Genomic DNA, 15,860 nt, shown 5'->3' with positions numbered 1-15,860 from the left:
ATCTTCTGATCCACGTAGAAGCATAAGTATGGAACCGGCTCATCTAGGCTTAATTATTGGCAAATCAATCTTAGACACAATACAGAAATTAAAAGAGAATTTGGCTGTTAATTCACCCGACAAACCAATCTAAAATGTATGCCGTTGTGCGGCCATATGTGAATATAATATATAGATTACAATGATTATGTATTTTCAATATATGTATTTAGCATCGAGGTATTTTATGTATTTAAATGAGTATGTATGTATTTTGTTATTTAAATGAGATACTCTTTATATAATACTTGTATTTGTATTAGTTTTAATTTATATTTGTCTAAATGAATTTGTACCAGAAATACATACGCGGAACATATTTCATTACCTATAAGTACATCATTACACATAACCAATTCTTGTATTAATACCTAACTGTACAGAAGTAGTTCCTTCATTGTCCCAAGTACAATACAAAGTAATGTGTACTTCAATGTGTTGGTGTATTGTCCAGTCTTTGATTTAGTCTCATCACGGAACACTGACCATACCGGATACCGCGTTGACAATTTAATATACTGACGTATGTTTTCAATATAGAGGGCACCGGGTTTATTGATTACAATTTTCTTCTTGCAGATTAAGGAGAATCTTGATCTCAGGGATGTCTTAATTAATGCATCCGCCGTGTAATTATCACTAATATTAAATATATCCTCAAATTTTGGAAGTGTCGTTCCTCGTGGTCTCCTGTCTTTCACTACAAATACACCGACAACACCCTGTAGTATGTATGTTGACTTATCATCAACAAACATCATATTCTGTTATGGTAATTTCATAACTTTAACACTTCCGGTTAAATACAAGGATCTCAGTATTATCACTGATTTCTCCCGCTGGTTTTCTTTTATACCAAAGGATGGTAAGCTGAGATAATTTACTGACCTCTTACAGGGGTTAAGAAGGTTTGCACCGAATTTAATAGGTTATGTAATATACTTTTTTCCCATCACAATAATGGTTTCTTTGTGTTCATCCCTGTCTTTAGCCCACGCAAGTTTACTGTAGATGGCCGCTCTGTACTGTCACGCGGTATCACTAGATTGGTCAGTTTGAATTAAAGGTGATTACTTTGTCGGTCAGACAAAAAATAGTAATGTGGGACCCACCATGTGATGCATAGGGGAATTATTTGTCAGCAGGCGGTTTAATCTGATTAGCAACTCTCTCATTTGACTACACTAATTGTTGTGTTATATAAATAAATATCATTACAACTAATAGTTTTGTATTAAAATAACCATTATAGGTTAGTATGTATATATAGCTAAAACATTAGACCGAAGCATATAATTCCCGCAATTAACAGTGATGTAGTATTGCTATATAAATTAGTAGCCAGCAGTTATTATTGGAGTCAGAAGTGGCATTCTCTAACATATATATGTATTACAAGAACAGACAACTATATACTGCCTTTCAGTACAATACTTTGTATATCAAGAACAAATACCCATACAAACAACCGTTCTAGGGCAAGCATCATTACTGGTGTGGGCTACAGACAGGGATGAACACAAAGAAACCATTATTAAGATGGAAAAACAAGTATATTACAGAACTTATTAAATTCGGTGCAAACCTACTTAACCCCAGTAATAGGTCAGTAAATTATCTCAGCTTACCATCCTTTGGTATAAAAGAAAACTAGCGGGAGAAATCAGTGATAACACTGAGATCCTTGTATTTAACCGAAAGTGTTAAAGTTATGAAATTACCATAACAGAATATGATGTTTGTTGATAATAATTCAACATACTTACTACAGGGTGTTGACGGTGTATTTGTAGTGAAAGACAGGAGACCACGAGGAACGACACTTCCAAAATTTGAGGATATATTTAATATTAGTGATAATTACGCATCGGATGCATTAATTAAGACATCCCTGAGATCAAGATTCTCCCTAATCTGCAAGAAGAAAATTGTAATCAATAAACCCAGTGCCCTCTATATTGAAGACATACGTCGGTATATTAATTGTCAACGCGGTATCCGGTATGGTCAGTGTTCCACGATGAAACTGAATCAAAGACTGGATAGTACACCAACACATTGAAGAACGCATTACTTTTGTATTGTACTTGGGACAATGAAGGAACTACTTCTGTACAGTTTGGTATTAATACAAGAATTGGTTATGTGTAATGATGTACTTATAGGTAATGAAATATGTTCCGTGTATGTATTTCTGGTTCAAATTCATTCAGACAAATATAAATTAAAACTAATACAAATATAAGTATTATATAAAGAGTATCTCATTTCAATAACAAAATACATACATACTCATTGAAATACATAAAATACCTTGATACTAAATACATACATCGAAAATACATAATCATTGTAATCTATATATTATATTCACATATGGCCGCGCAGCGCCATACATTTTAGATTGGTTTGTCGGGTGAATTAACATTCAAATTCTCTTTTTAATTTCTGTATTGTCTCTAAGATTGATTTGCCAATAATTAAGCCCAGATGAGCCGGTTCCATACTTATGCTTCTACGTGAATAAGAAGATGTTCCCATTCCTACCTCTGAAATAGAAGGCCCAATTGGGTCCATATCCCTCATAGCATGGGAATCATGATCAGCCAGAGATCCACATAAGATAGATTACCTATCCTTGTAGGACTCACCTGGAAGTAGGTTTACATAATTAGAAGATGTTAGTGCCGAATTGCTGCGCTATAAAGCCTTGCAAACCTCTCCGTATTATACATGTTTGAAATCCACATCCTTCAGTGTGTATTTCGGCGAATGAATTTTAACCATTGGTCCTCTAAATGTCACGTGATTTGCTTTGCGAGCCACTGATAATTTTAATAGACCTTTCATCTTTGTGAAATGGGACCCAACCTTGATATTGGAATCATCAACTCTGAAATAAGCTCTCCATGGAATTGGATCATTAACTGAAAAATATGAGGATGAATAATAATGTAGATCAATAGGGCAATCTATTGGAAACCCAAACTCAGCCTGTAATGTATGTCCCAATAACATGCATTCATCATGTATCTCTATGATCACTAATCAAGTGGCGTTGAAAGATACATGTGGATTGTATTCAATTTTGCAATGATCTGTCTTTAAACAATGACCTGTTAGTTTGGCCTAGGCTATCTCAGTCAAGTGTGGAAAAGCCAATTGAATCGGCTGTAAATCATTTGATAATATGTACTCTGCCCTCTTGGAAACATGATAATCAAATGTAAGAGATACTAATTGTGAATCCATGTCTGGATAATAAAATATGTTAGTTAAAACAGTATGATTGTACCGATTGCGAAGCTCGTATAACAGGTAGTATTGCTATGTATAATGTAAATGTTTAACAGAAGAAACTTGGCCGATAAGTAAGTTATAACCACTATAATGGCATTTCTATAATTTATGAGATTACACACTTCTTAATATTCCAGGCACTAGAAACTATAAAGATAAGTGTGTATAACCAATATGTGTAAACCGGCCAGCCATCCGTATATTAATATTACTGCGGATGGCCGCTCCGTACTGCCACGTGGCATCGCTAGATTGGTCAGTTTGAATTAAAGGTGATTACTTTGTCGGTCAGACAAAAAATAGTAATGTGGGACCCACCATGTGATGCATAGGGAGATTATTTGTCAGCAAACGGTTTAGTCTGATTAGCAACTCTCTCATTTGACTACACTAATTGTTGTGTTATATAAATAAATATCATTACAACTAATAATTTTGTATTAAAATAACCATTATAGGTTAGTATGTATATATAGCTAAAACACTAGACCGAAGCGTATAATTCACACAGTTAACAGTGATGTAGTATTACTATATAAATTAGTAGCCAGTGGTTATTATTGGAGTCAGAAATGGCATTCTCTAACATGTATATGTATTACAGGAACACACAACCATATACTGACTGGCTTTCGGTACAATACTATGTATATCAAGAACAAATACCCATACAAACAACCGTTCTACGGCAGGGGCCATTACTGGCATGGGCTACAGACAGGGATGAACACAAAGAAACCATTATTGCAATGGAAAAACAAATATGTTACAGAACCTATTAAATTCCGTGCAAACTTTCTTAACCCCGGTAATAGGTCAGTAAATTATCTCAGCTTACCATCCTTTGGTATAAAAGAAAACTAGCAGGAGAAATCAGTGATAATACTAAGATCCTTGTATTTAACCGGAAGTGTTAAAGTTATGAAATTACCAGAACAGAATATGATGTTTGTTGATGATAAGTCAACATACTTACTACAAGGTGTTGTCGGTGTATTTGTAGTGAAAGATAAGAGACCACGAGGAACGACACTTCCAAAATTTGAGGATATATTTAATATTAGTGATAATTACGTGGCGGATGCATTAATTAAGACATCCCTGAGATCAAGATTCTCCCTAATCTGCAAGAAGAAAATTGTAATTAATAAACCCAGTGCCCTTTATATTGAAGACATACGTCGGTATATTAAATTGTCAACACGGTATCCGGTATGGTCAGTGTTCCACAATGAGACTGAATCAAAGACTGGACATTACACCAACACATTGAAGAATGCATTACTTTTGTATTGTACATGGGACAGTGAAGGAACTACTTCTGTACAATTAGGTATTAATACAAGAATTGGTTATGTGTAATGATGTACTTACAGGTAATGAAATATGTTCCGTGTATGTATTTCTGGTTCAAATTCATTCAAACAAATATAAATTAAAACTAATACAAATACAAGTATTATATAAAGAGTATCTTATTTCAATAACAAAATACATACATACTCATTGAAATACATAAAGTACCTTGATACTAAATGCATACATCAAAAATACATAATCATTGTAATCTATATATTATATTCACATATGGCCGCGCAGCGGCATACATTTTAGATTGGTTTATCGGGTGAATTAACAGCCAAATTCTCTTTTAATTTCTGTATTGTCTCTAAGATTGATTTTCCAATAATTAAGCCTAGATGAGCCGGTTCCATATTTATGCTTCTACATGAATCAGAAGATGTTCCCATTCCTATCTCTAAATAGAAGGCCCAATTGGGTCCATATCCCTCATAGCATGGGAATCATGATTAGCCAGAGATCCACATAAGATAGATTCCCTATCCTTGTAGGACTCACCTGGAAGTAGATTTACATAATTAGAAGATGTTCGTGCCGAATTGCTACGGCATACAGCCTTGCAAACCTCTCCGTATTGTACATGTTTGAAATCCACATCCTTCAGTGTGTATTTCGGTGAATGAATTTTAACCATTGGTCCTCTAAATGTCACGTGATTTGCTTTGCGAGCCACTGATAATTTTAATAGAACTTTCATCTTTGTGAAATGGGACCCAACCTTGATATTGGAATCATCAACTCTTAAATAAGCTCTCCATGGAATTGGATAATTAATTGAAAAATACGAGGGTGAATAATAATGTAGATCAATAGGGCAATCCATTGGAAACCCAAACTCAGCCTGTAATGTATGTCCCAATAACATGCATTCATCATGTATCTCTATGATCACTAATCCAGTGGCGTTAGTATCTGCCACATAGGCTTGCACTATAAACTTGGAAAAAAGGCTAGATGGCCGCTCTGTATTAATAAAATCTGGGGATTGCCGCTCTGTACTGCCACGTGGCATCGCCAGATTATTCAGTTTGAAATAAAGGTGATTAATTTGTCGGTAGACAAATGAAATAGTAATGTGGGACCCACCATGTGATGCTTAGGGAGATTATTTTATTAATAGATGGTCTAATCGGATTAGCAAGTCTCTTATTAATCCATACAGATTATTGTTAAATAATTAATGCAGATACTATAATAGCCAAGGTTGTCAGACCCGGCCCGGGCAATGACCCGGCTAAGCCCAAGGGTCAGGTGTCAATGGGTTCGACCGGGTCGAACCGGGGTTGAACCTGGGTCAATAATTAAATATAAAAAAATATTATAATAATTAATAATGAGCAAATATGATATTAAACTCATAATTATATTATAAAAACCTACTCAAATTTGATATTTAAATTGATAAATGACCTTATATACAGTAGTGTTTCTAATTATGTCATTTATTTTTACATTTTTTAAATATTTATAAATTTAATATATTAATATATAATTATCAAACTTCTCTCGGTGTTATTTATTTATTTATTTGTTTATTGGTTGATTTTGTTAAAATAAATAAGAAATTTAATTCATTAATTCTTATATCTCAATTGAGTTTCAATTTTGTTTTAAATTTTCTTATATTTTTTATTTAATTAGAATACTTTAATTTATATTTTTAAAATAAAATTACACTCATTTATTGTTTTATTTTCTTAATAAATTAAATTTTTAGAAAGTATTTACATAACACATTAATATATTTTATTCTTAAATGTTAATTTTTGTTGATATATTTATGATATATATATATATTGTAATTCTATTTATTGATTATAAATTATAAATTAAAATTAATAAATATACATGATTTTGTGGTTTTTAATGAGAAAATAATAATAAATTATTAAATATTGTAAAAAAAATTAAACATTGCGACCCGATTGACCCGGCCGGGTCAACAGGTTCCCGGTTGAACCGCCCGGGTCACGGGTTAACATCGGGTTTTTTAATACCCAGGTCAATGGGGTATACCCGGGCCGGCCACATGGCCGGTTCCCGGTTTTTTCGGTTAAACCGGCCGGGCCGGTCCGTGTCTAACAACCTTGCTTATAACCACTATAATGACATTTCTGTAATTTATGGAATTACACACCTGTGAATAGTCCGGGCACCAGAAACTATAAAGATAAGTGTGTATAACCAATATGTGTATGCCGGCCGGCCAGCCATCCGCATATTAATATTACTACGGATGGCCGCTCCGTACTGCCACATGGCATCGTCAGATTGGTCAGTTTGAAATAAAGGTGATTAATTTGTCGGCCAGGACGACCGCTCCGTACTGCCACATGGCATCGCCAGATTGGTCAGTTTTAAATAAAAGTGATTAATTTGTCGGCCAGACAAATGAAATAGTAATGTGGGACCCACCATGTGATGCTTAGGGAGATTATTTTATCAGTAGACGGTCTACTTTGATTAGAAAGTCTCTTATTAATCCATACAGATTATTGTTAAATAATTAATGCAGATACTATAATATCAAGTTTTATACAAAATTCCAGAAATACATAAAAGTGTATAGAATACAGAGATATTCTGTACAATACACAATCTTCTAAATAACCATGGTAATTACATTTATTATTTACAAATGGCCGCCCAGCGGCATACATTTTATATTGGTTTGTTCGGTAAATTAATAGATAAACTTTTAACAGAAGAAACTTGGCCGATAAGTAGCTTATAACCACTATAATGGCATTTCTGTAATTTATGGGAATACACACGTGTTAATAGTCCGGGGACTAGAAACTATAAAGATAAGTGTGTATAACCAATATGTGTAAGCCGGCCAACCATCCGCATATTAATATTACTGCGGATGGCCGCTCCGTACTGCCACGTGGCATTGCCGAATTGGTCAGTTTGAAATAAAGGTGATTAATTTGTCAGCTTGGACAACCGCTCCGTACTGCCACGTGGCATTGCCAGATTGGTCAATAGACGGTCTAATTTGATCATCAAGTCTCTTATTAATAAATACAGATTATTGCTAAATAATTAATGCAAATACTATAATATCAAGTTTTATACAAAATTCCGGAAATACATAAAAGTTTATAGAATACATAGATATTCTGTACAATACACAATCTTCTAAATAACCACGGTAATTACATTTATTATTTACAAATGGCCGTGCAGTGGCATACATTTTATATTGGTTTGTTCAGTAAATTAACAGACAAACTTTTAACAGAAGAAACTTGGCCGATAAGTAGCTTCTAACCACTATAATGGCATTTCTGTAATTTATGGGATTACACACCTGTAAATAGTCCGGGCACTAGAAACTATAAAGATAAGTGTGTATAACCAATATGTGTAAGACGGCCAGCCATTCGCATATTAATATTACTGCAGATGGCCGCTCCGTACTGTCACGTGGCAACGCCGGATTGGTCAGTTTGAAACAAAGGTGATTAATTTGTCGGCCAGGAAGGCCGCTCCGTACTACCACGTGGCATTGCCAGACTAGTAAGTTGGAAATAAAGGTGATTAATTTGTCGGCCAAACAAATGAAATAGTAATGTTGGACCCACCAAGTGATGCTTAGGGAGATTATTTTATCAGTAGACGGTCTACTCTGATAACCAAGTCTCTTATTAATCCATACATATTATTGAAAAATAATTAATGCAGATACTATAATATCAAGTTTTATACAAAATTCCATAAATACATAAAAGTGTATAGAATACATAGATATTCTGTACAATACACAATCTTCTAAATAACCACGGTAATTACATTTATTATTTACAAATGCCCACGCAGCGGCATACATTTTATATTGGTTTGTTCAGTAAATTAACAGACAAATTTTTAGTAGAAGAAACTTGGCCGATAAGTATCTTATAACCACTATAATGAAATTTCTGTAATTTATGGGATAACACACCTGTGAATAGTCCGGGCACTAGAAACTATAAAGATAAGTGTGTATAACCAATATGTGTAAGCCGTCCAGCCATCCGCATATTAATATTACTGTGGATGGTCGCTCCGTACTGCCACGTGGCATTGCGGATTGGTCAGTTTGAAACAAAGTTGATTAATTTGTCGGCCAGGATGGGCTCTCCATACTGCCATGTGGCACGTGGCAGTACAATTTACCAATATGTGTAAACCGGCCTTGTTATCTCTTAAATCACCCTGAATCTACTGAAAGGTAATTGTTGAGGGTTTATCACTTAATCATTGTTCTTATTAGGGTTTTGAAGTGGTTTATCTACCACGAAAGTAAGAGATAGCCTTTTTAAAGGCCAACTTGTTATCTCTTGAAAGAGAGTGACAAGTAGCTTAGGATTAATGCTCTTCAAGAGATCTACCTAAATCCAGTCTAGATCCAACATATCATTCATTTACACTTTGTGGTGAGTTCCCAAACCTAAGTTCATCTAAATCTGAATCCTGATTCACAGCCCTGCATTCCTGTAATCTTGATTGTGTTCTATTTCCTGTTCCAAACCTAAGTCAAAAGGATGGTGAATTGTTTTATGAAGCTTGGGAAAGATTCAAGGAGCTAATGAGATTATGCCCACATCATGGCTTTATAGATAGGGCTGGTTGTTCGAACATTCTATAGTGGATTAAATTATAACTCTCGCATTTCAGTTGATACTACATCAGGAGAAGCTTTGTTGAACAAAAGTGTAGATAGCACTTATAACTTGATTGAAAACATGGCGCTTAACCACTACCAATGGGCAAATGAAAGAAACACCACTCCAAAACCTGCAAGAAGACATGATGTGGAGACCTTAAATCTAATTGCAGCCAAGGAGGATGCTCTAACTCAAAAATTCTACAAGCTCAATGTCAGTGCTTCAAGTGCCGCTAATGTCACATGTGAAATCTGCGGTTCCACAGGACATTTAGCTATAAATTGCCAGTTGATTGCATCCCCGTCTTCAGAACCATCAATGGAGCAAATGAACTATCTTAACAACTTCAGTCAAAGACCTGTCAATGATCCATTCTCCAACACTTACAACCCTAGTTGGAGAAATCATCCCAACCTTTCCTATAAGAGCAATCAGCCTCATTTTGATCAAAACCTCAGCTCCAATGTTCCTAGACAACCACCAGGATTTCAGCAGAGGATTTCCAATCCACAACTAGTGCAGAAATCAAATGAAGAATTCAGGCAACAAAGTCAAGTCATGAATGAAGCAATTCGGCAGCTTACTTCCAAGGTTGACTCCTTCGCGACCCACAACAAAATGCTAGAAACTCAAATTGCTCAACAAGAGAGTTCTTCATCTAGACCCCAGGGATGTTTCTAGGAAAACCAGAAATAAATTCGAGTGAACATTGGAAAGCCATAGCTCTAAGGAGTGGGAAGCAATTGGAAGATCCTAAGTTAAAACAAGAAGAAAATGAAAATATTGGGGTGAATCCAGCTGAAAAAAATGATACACCACAGCAAACGACAGAACAATACAGTGAAGATGCACAAAAAGTTGATGAAGAACCGAGGTATATACCTCCAAAACCTTACATACCACCTGTGCCATTTCCACAAAGATTAGCCAAAGCCAAGTTGGACAAACAATTTGGAAAGTTTTCGGAAGTTCTTAAGAAACTATACATCAATGTTCCTTTCATAGAAGCTTTGCAACAAATTCCATCATACGCAAAGTTTTTGAAGGATATTTTGTTCAAGAAAAGAAGATTGGAGGAATAAGAAACAGTGGAACTAACAGAAGAGTGCAGCTCTTAATTCAAAACAAATTGCCTCCAAAGCTAAAGGATCCCGGCAGTTTCTCGATTCCTTGTGAAATTGAGACAACAAGCTTTGAACGGGCTCTGTGCGATCTTGGTGCAAGTGTAAGCTTGATGCCTTTGTCAGTATGCAAGAAACTAGACATGGGTGAGTTGAAGCCAACAACAATTTCCTTGCAACTCATAGATAAATCAGTCAAGCATCCCATAAGTATTCTTGAAGACATTCCAATTAAGGTTGGTAAGTTTTTTGTACCCGCTGATTTTGTGGTGTTAGAAATGGAAGAAGACACTCAAATTCCCATCATTCTTGGAAGGCTTTTCTTGGCTACTGCAGTGGCACTTATTGATGTCAAAAATGGAAAGCTTTCTTTAACTGTTGGTGAAGAAAAAGTGGAATTTGATTTGGCTCAAATTCCGATCAAGGTTGGAGAGCTCATTGAGGAAGGGAGAACTTATGCTCTCCCAAACCTTCCCCCATCACTGAAAAATTGAATAAAATGGGGTCGCACTCGTGACCTTGAATGAGCTCTTGTTTTTCTTTTTGATTTTTCAGTCTTTTGGTCTTTTTCTCTGTTTGTGTATACAAATTTTCAAATTATGTTAGCTGCTTCAGGTTCAGATGTTTTCTACAGGTTCAAAATTGTTTCAGAGCTCCTTCTAGCTTATTTGATGTTCAAATGTACAAACCAGACTACAAGCAGCTAGTGTAGACTTGTCAAGTTTGCCTGCTATGAAGCACAACCGGAGTGCATTAGGGAACACAAGTGTGGATCGTGCGCTGATGAGGAGAGTCCAGAAACAGTTTTTCCTCCAAATTTTCTAGTTTCTGCTCCTGATTCCAAACTTCACCCTTTACTTTCCACCCACCCCCATTACTTTTTCTCTCACCCCAAGACTGACCTAGGTGCTTCCTATGCCTTTCCCCATAATATTCTTGTCCTTTCCTTTATTTCTCATTACCTTTTCCTACAACCGAGACACCCTTATAACTTCCCATCACTTCAACTATTCACCTCCCCATTCCCTCTCTTTTCTTTTTTATTACTCACTAATTCTGACTCCCACCATTCTTTTATAGGCCAAACCATCAATCTGAGCACCTCCATCATCTTCATCCTCTCCCATCAAACTTCTCACCAACCTACCCTGAGTTCCACTGGCAGCGCCTTCAACATGCAGACTAGGAGAACCAAATGCACAGCTGTTGCACCTAGCTCCCAGGACCAGCCTCCATGACCTACTCCGGCGAGCCACCCCTCGATTGAACAGTTACTTGAAGCATCTTCACACAACATCATCTTACCAGGTTTTCTCCAAACGAAGAATCATTCCAACCAGTTATATAGATGACAATCTCTTGCGCACCTCAAGTATTCTAGATGATGTCTACTGGATGGTAGGTAACTTAGGATGGACCGCATTCGTCAACATGAGGTTTCCTACCTATGAGTGTCTAACCCTAGAATTTCTGAGCTCCATTAATGTCCATGTTCTTTATGGCCCAAGCAGTGAAGAAGGTGAGATTACATTTCTTCTTCTTAACTAAGACTATAAGCTAAATCTAGCTCAGTTTAATCAATTTTTCGGTCTTCCAACTGGTGGTGACCGCTGAACACCTCAGCACTTTGATGCCACGGATTTTTGGCACACACTCACCAACAAACCCAAATATGAATCCTCCACAGCTAAAGCCACCAGTCTTAGGAACACATGTTTCTGGTACATTCATCGCATAATGGCTCTCACCTTGTTTGGTCACGGTGACTGTGAAGCCATAGTTAGGTAATCTGAACTTATGTTTCTTTGGGCAATATTGTATAACACTCCACTAGACACAAGCGCACACTTAGCTCGCCAGTTTGCCAAAGTTGGCAAGGCTTCATCTGGTGACATTGTCCTTGGCGGCCTCATAAACCCAATTACATTTGCCTTTTACTATGATTTGTCTCCATTTCAGAGAATTCCAGGTAACATTCGGCTGGATATGGAGGCCTGTATGGCCACGAAAATGATTGTCAAAGAAGCTGATGTCTACTACCTCATGCTCAAGGGGGACACGTCACCTTATCCTCTCACCGACCCTGAGCGGACCACTGTCCACCGTCCTAAAAAACTGGGGATTTCCTGGCCTGAACCCTCCTGCACCAAGACATGCTGAAAATCCTCCTACAGAACATGATCCACAACACCCGAGGTAAGATCCATACCCCACAGACAATCTCGCGCATATTCTGACAGCCCTCGACACCATCTCTGCTGAACAGCAAGCACAGAGGCCTATTCTAAATCAACTTCAACATCAGACCAATTCGATCTATGAGTGGCTCATCGCGCAAGGCCACTTCCCTCCTCCGCAATAATTCGGTCAGTTCTTTCCCCTAATTGCTTACTTTTTTCTTAAATTCTTGACATTGAGGACAATGTAAACAGTAAGCTTGGGGGAGTTAGTTTGGCAGTAGAGTAGTTGCATCCCTTCATGCATCCTTCCATGCACTCTTGCATTTGCATATCCATCTTGCATACAAACAAAAACTTGCATAAAATAAATAAATAAAAAAACTCTTGCCATCAACAATATTATGATGAATTGTTTAGCATGACAAAAAAAAGGGCATGGGATAGTTGTTCTTATCTAACAGTGAATGGATTGTACATCCTGTATTTGAATGAGTTTAACCTTGCTAATCTCATTGTTTGTGATCTTGCATTTTAATTTAGTATTTAAATTTTTAATGAACTCTTCATGAGATTTCGTGACCCCATAACATTCTCCTTGGCCAGGTTAAGTTCTCAAATAAGAGGGAAATAACATAGGTAATGTTTTGAGTTAAAAAAAAAAGAAGGTCTTTGGCAGCACTCCTCTGTTTTCATGGGCTACTTGCTATCGAAACATGAGTGCATCTATGTAGGATTGTAATAAGTAGAAGGGTGGCTCTTGTGACTAACCAGCATGTGCACCCTTCGAATAAAAAGAAAGAAAGATAGACCACCACATCCTATGTTAGTCGGACAAAGAATCAAAAAAAAAAAGAGAGAGAAAAAAAGAAGCAAATGAAGTGTTAAAGAAATCCTATTGATCCCTCCAATAAACTACTTAGCTAGTGATTGTGTATGGGCGTCCCAAGAAGTCTCTAAGATTTATTGCATCTATATATCCTATCTTAAATTTGAGGACCATTTGCATGTGAGGTGAATTAGTTTCTTTTGTAATGCTTATGTGCAGTCCATCCTATGAAAGAAGATGAATTACTCCATGACCTTTATGAACTCTCTTTATGGTTATGCTTGTGTCCTATGCTGAACAGTGTCATGATTTGATTTCTATAAACTTCCCTTGTCATGATGTTTAAATATAGCATTGCTTGAGGGCAAGCAAGAATTTAGGCGTGGGGAAGTTGTTGTACATAACAAATTGCATTGTTATCATCATGCATTTAGCTAATAATCATGCATCTTTCCCAGTCTTCATAATGATTTCCCCTTCTTTTTGTACAAACTACTCTTTTTAGTTGTTTTGATTGTAGAAAGCTAGAATTGACTGAGGAACCCTGGAGACTATGAACCAGCCTTTCTGAAGATACGCAACTTGTCTGTGGTCTGCGAAAAGTACACATTGTCTGTTAAGCTATCTGGGGACTCAGCTTCTATCTCTAGCTATAAAATGGATTAAAAAAAAGGTTTTAGGTTAAGAAAGATAGGGAGAAAGAGGCTGGCAGCTCAAAAAGAAGAAAGGAAGTTTTGAGGACTTTGAAAGAGGCTGGAGAAGGAGAGAAAAAGCTGGGAAATTGAAGAACAAATCCTTGTAGATGTCATAGGGAGTCCTCTCAGCCTTATTGTGCTGCATCTTGCAAAACTTTTACTCTTCCTATTTTCCTTTGTAATTGAGACTGTGTGTGTAAAACCTTCCTTTAGGTTTGGGATTAGCCCAAAGTAGTTTTTGTTTGATGTGTTGATACTTTTTGTATGGATCTTTTGTGTTTAAAGGTAGATTTCTTAAGTGGATTTCTGATTCAAGTTACACAGCTTGTGATTGTGAAAGCATTGCTTGCTTATCTTAGAAATCTAGGTTAACTGAATGGCTAACCTGGGCCTTGAAACCTCTTAAATCATCGTGAATCTACTGAAAGGCAATTCTTTAGGGTTTATCACTTAATCACTGTTCTTATTAGGGTTTTGAAGGGGTTTATCTACCACGAAAGTAGGAGATAGCCTTTTTAAAGACCAACTTGTTATCTTTTGAAAGAGAGTGATAAATAGCTTAGGATTAATGCCCTTCAAGAGATCTACCCAAATCCAGTCTAGATTCAACATATCATTCATTTACACTTTGTGGTGAGTTCCCAACCCTAAGCTCATCTAAATCTGAATCCTGATCCACAGCCCAACATGCCTGTAATCTTGATTGTGTTGTATTTCCTGCTAGTTGTTGTTTCTACTTTCCACTCTTTTAACCATATAGATAACTCACTATTGCAATAGATTGGTAATCATACTTGGTACTCATGGGATCGATACTTTATTACTATTTGGCAAAGCCATGCGCTTGTGGTTGTGCAACACTAAACAACTTGCATTTGAAACTATAATATAAAAAGAATTTTAGTACAAATTTATTTTAATATTATATTGATCATAAGTAAGATATAATATCACATTCTAAAAATCATATTCTAAAAGCATACAAATGAAAGGAAATCCTTGCAATATTGTTGATAGTATCATTGTAAGTCTTGTTTGGTTGTCTTTTTTGAGTTTCAATAAAAAGAGCACAATTGGTTGGTAGCTCATTGTTTTCATTTGTGTCTTGTTGTTTTCATTATAAAAAAAACATAATTTTCATTAGAAAGGAATTATATATGATCCAAAAAGAATCAAATGTAGCAACACACATAGCAGCTATAATACCAATAGAAAATACATAGCATAATTGAAATTATTATCAAAAGATCACAAAATTAAATTCATCAATGATACTAATCATAAAGGTATAGTAGTCTAGTGGTAGAATAGTACCCTAACAACTAGCATTATATTTGGCCGTCTGGTCGCTCGTCTCCTAATGATTGGCCATAAAGAATTTTAAAACTGATACCGGTAATTCGAACAACACTGTAAAATTTGCCTGTGAACTGAGCATCCTAGTCACTCACAATGTCTTCCGGAATTCCAAAGAAGTTCACCACATACCTCAAAAACAATTCCGTTGTCTTCTCGGCGGTGCAAGTTGCCAGAGCATGATAAAGATCACGTACTTAGTGAACTGATCGACAACCACCAGCACAGAAGACATGTCATGTACCTTCGAGAAGCCAAAGATGAAAAATGGACAAACTGAGAGAGCAAAGGAAGCATGTCTTTTGCAGCCATTACCCATTTCTGAA

General features: G+C 36.2%; 2 pseudogenes; one reads left to right on the top strand and one right to left on the bottom strand.

Annotated features, from left to right (window-relative positions):
- Positions 1–9,216: 9,216 nt before the first annotated feature.
- LOC120276557 lies at positions 9,217–9,303 on the bottom strand (annotated as a pseudogene).
- Positions 9,304–9,434: 131 nt separating this feature from the next.
- On the top strand, positions 9,435–10,971 carry LOC120276148 (annotated as a pseudogene).
- Positions 10,972–15,860: the final 4,889 nt, after the last annotated feature.

The sequence above is a fragment of the Dioscorea cayenensis genome, chromosome 14 (assembly GCF_009730915.1).
Source record: "Dioscorea cayenensis subsp. rotundata cultivar TDr96_F1 chromosome 14, TDr96_F1_v2_PseudoChromosome.rev07_lg8_w22 25.fasta, whole genome shotgun sequence".
Lineage (NCBI taxonomy): Eukaryota > Viridiplantae > Streptophyta > Magnoliopsida > Dioscoreales > Dioscoreaceae > Dioscorea > Dioscorea cayenensis.
This window is presented reverse-complemented; position numbering and strand designations above follow the sequence as displayed.